This window comes from Anarrhichthys ocellatus, unplaced genomic scaffold (genome assembly GCF_004355925.1).
Source record: "Anarrhichthys ocellatus isolate YVR2014 unplaced genomic scaffold, GSC_Weel_1.0 scaffold80, whole genome shotgun sequence".
In the NCBI taxonomy this organism is placed as follows: domain Eukaryota; kingdom Metazoa; phylum Chordata; class Actinopteri; order Perciformes; family Anarhichadidae; genus Anarrhichthys; species Anarrhichthys ocellatus.
Window position 1 is genome coordinate 1,008,954 of NW_022280110.1, and position 3,923 is coordinate 1,012,876.

A 3,923-nucleotide genomic window follows, 5' to 3' on the forward strand; every position below is an offset into this window, starting at 1 on the left:
CACACACACACACACACACACACACACACACACACACACACACACACACGGACTGATTCCAATAATTATTATTATTTTGACTGAAAAGAATGTTTGTCTAAGACTAGCCATGAAAAGGTAAGATTCATGAGTTGTTTTTAAATCAAACCTTAAAATGATGGACAGTGGACTTTTTATGTCCATTCAAAATAGATGCCTTAATATTTCCCACCCATTTCAACAAGCTGTCTGTGCTGTAAGTAAATTAATAGAAGCACAATTTGTGTGCCGTTGATAGTTGAAAAGGTACCAGCAATATGGGGATGACAGCAAGGTTCTTCATCAACAGTTTGACAATAGTCAACTCAGAATGACACAGGCTCTTGCCCGGGAAATTGGTTAGCAGAGTTTACCTCTGTAGTAGTCTTAACTCTGAAGTTGTTCTCCAACAAAGTGCTTTGTTGTAGACAGCGCACAGCTTCTATGAGTTTGTGAAATATGCTCGATTCATGTCATTTCCATTGATGAGATGCAGAAAGACTCTGATGTGGCTGCACTTGCCGAGTAGTCTATCTTGGTCAGTGAAGACCACATAATGTATCTGCCTTGCCCTCAAAACATGACTTAAACATTAAATCATCTGCCATCACCACAGGGTGCACTCACAACAGTGAACATGAGCTTTGCGCTACGTATCTGTATAATGCATCAGATTATTAGGCCATAAGTGAAACCTGTCAAACAAACCTGTACATAAATATAGCCTCATTTATGTATCTGCAGCATTGATGACGACAATAACGTCACTTACATCACATCTAAAAGTTTCCAGACTGCTGTTTGTTGTCCTGGACAACTAGACCTTGTCTCTCTTGTGAATCCTTTAAATTAGGCGACCTCTCGTTATTTCCAGCATGGATCCATCCCACCTCACCCTGAGCAGAGAACTTAGGAACAACAACAAACAAAAGTGATCATTAGCGGGGCTCCCTCACTTGACTTAAACATGAGGTCATACTGAGATACCATTAGTTCTGATGCTGACAACATAGTCAACACATCTACAGGTGTCCATGTTAGCAGATATTAATGCGACCTGCTCATCTGTTGCTCGGAGATGAGCGTGTAATAAAGTAGATCACAACAATAACAACCAAAAGCTGACATTCACGCGTCCTCTCCTTTGAGACAGGTCAAACACACACACACAGCCCCGGTGGATCTCTGACAGCAGCCGCAGTCGGTACTTTGAGTCAACATTATTCATCACCTCCTCGACAGCAGTCACAAAACCAGGTTATGCCAGTAACGTGGCTACGCCAAACAATGCCACGGTGGGTTTCTGTTGACCTGAACTAACCTGCTTAGAAAGCAAAATGGCCTTGTCTGGCAAGGCAGACAACGACATAGCCTAGCTAGCGTTGACTGTTATAGACACACAAGGCCTTGTACCGTAAAGCAGTGGCCCACAGCTTACTAGCTAGCTGAATCGGTGACTTGCTAGCTTAGCAAGTGTGCGAACAAGCCAAGAGACCGATACCTTCACGTTTTTCGTGCACCGTTCAGAGGACGCTGACAACCCCGTTTGCTCAGCAGGCTTGCCAATCGACAGCAAACCGCAGAGACGTGTGCATTTTAAGGCGTCACGACAACAAACAAGCGGAGTTACCGACACGGCTAGCCAGCTTTTTCCCCCAAGCACAGCTAGCTACCAGCCAGCATTAGCACCGCGCTAATGAAGAAGCTAACGTCTGCTACAGCAGGGCTGTTGTTTTCTCACCAACACACACTACACTCCAAAATCCGACGTCTCGCTCGCTACGGCACACCCGCTTACCTCGGACGAAATATCCTTCAGTTCACTGCAATTAAATGAGTGAAAGACGCGGGATCCCTCCTAATCGTGTTTCATTGGTGAGTTCGGTGTACACATTCACACTGCTCCTGTAGCAGAGACGAGACGCCAGGCTTTAAGTACCAGCCGCTCCAGAGCGCGCACAGTTGTTGAAGTTTGTCGCGGGAGCGCGCTCTGCACGAATCGCACATTGTACATATTGGTCCAAATTTCAAATGAACAATTTTAAAATAAATGCATGCACACATATCTGCCACAAACCCAGCTTCCTACTTTGATATTGTTTTGATGATTTTCACCTATAAATTATAATCGATTAATTCATAAATAATCCCACCCAGCCCAATGACACATATGCACGCACGACCACACACACCTGCATTATCCCCAGAGAATCGAGGTGGGCAGTGCTGTTTACCTCTACTTCTCCAATTCATAATAATAATAAAAAAAATTTAAAAAAGCACACGTGCTTAAACCAAAAAGAAATGTAAAAAAAATGAAAACGAAATATATTTTTTAATTACCTTAAAACAAGTGCCTGACATTGCATTAGGAATTTGGAGTTATTATTTTTAACAGCACATTAGGTGACAACCTGAAACACGTCCAGTAGCTCAGCACTTGAGAACGAAGCCATGAGATTCAGTCTTGATACTTAAAGATGTAGCTGGGTGAGATTAGATTAAGAGGGCATGTTGTTTCCTCCATAGTAATCTGGATATAAGGGAGTCCCAGTCCACCACCATCAGAGAGATTGGAAGAGAGTGGGGAGGGGGTGGGAGGGGCTACACAGGCTGGATTACAGAAGGGGATTGGTTATGTAAGTGCATTGTCCCAGCAGGCTAGCAGCAGCCTGAGCGCATTGGGGTAGCGAGAGGGACTCAGACAGCAAGAAAAGTGAGAGAAATAACAGACTTTTGTAAATATGGGCTAAGCCAATCATCCGATCATCAACAATGGCTTAGGGACTGTGAGTCTGCTTCTTACTGTAATCATACAGAGAGGAAGACATTTTTCCTCAGAACGTAGTGAGTACAAAGTAGACCACTGTACCGTACAACCACTTCTGGTTGGTGCATTCTTTAATTATCCTATGTCACCTCTTTATCCAACATATGGATAATAGAAAACACATTTTGCAAGAGTTATAGGTTGAATAATAAAAAAAACATTCTGGAGAAATAGCATACACCAATATGTGAATATGCTGTATTTGCTTACCAGCCACGCTAGTGCTGGGCTTTAGGGATGGCAATGTCGGTCGGCCCACCATTTTTGTCCAGACTGAACTATCTCAAAAACTGTAAAATGGATTGCCATGACATTCTGCACTGACATTCATGGTCTCCAGAGGATGAAGCCTTATAATGCTTTTGGTAATCCCTTGACTTTTCCTCGAACGCCATCATGACATTATGGTTTTTAATGAAATGCCTTGACAACTGTCAGATGGATTACTATAAAATTTGGTGGATATATTCATGGTGCACAGCGGATTAGTCCCAGTGCCTTTGGTGATCCCTTGACTTTTTATCTAGTACCACTTAGAGGTTGACATTTGTGGTAGTTGTGATATTGGACCATTTGCCATGGGATTTTGTACGGACAGCCATGTCCCCCCCCCCTCTGAATGAGTTGTAATAACTTTGGTAAACCCCTAACTTTCTATTTAGTGCTATCGCCATTTATCTCAAAGCACTGTTAAAGAGCTGCATGGCTTCTTAGTCTTAGTTATCCACCGTATTTCCCCTTTAAAATATGGAATTCAACCCCACATATCATAAATACAGCATACACGCCTCCTCAACATATTACAAATTACACTACTTCTGCTATGCTCTAATAAGGATAGGACACTTTTCCAAATTCACAGTATGCTTTACTGAATAATAAACAATGCACTTGGTATGAAACAAATGAAAGAAGATAGATAAATAGAAGGCTAGAATGAAACAAATATTCATCATAAAAATGTAATTAATGCTTAGAAAGTTAGTCGGGAGGATTTGTCTCATTTTCAAAGTCAGCATCATTGAATGAGAGTTGTCCAGTTGTGGATGAAGTGAGCCCATTTCCTTTCGATGAT

General features: G+C 42.3%; 1 protein-coding gene across 1 annotated transcript in view; it reads right to left on the reverse strand.

Annotated features, from left to right (window-relative positions):
* The window catches only part of siah1 (siah E3 ubiquitin protein ligase 1), a 21,201-nt gene extending 19,234 nt beyond the window's left edge, over positions 1-1,967 (reverse strand). The window contains exon 1 of the mRNA XM_031874376.1: positions 1,817-1,967. The gene's annotated coding sequence lies outside the window, so the exon portion shown is untranslated. The remainder of the gene's footprint in view (positions 1-1,816) is intronic.
* Positions 1,968-3,923: the final 1,956 nt, after the last annotated feature.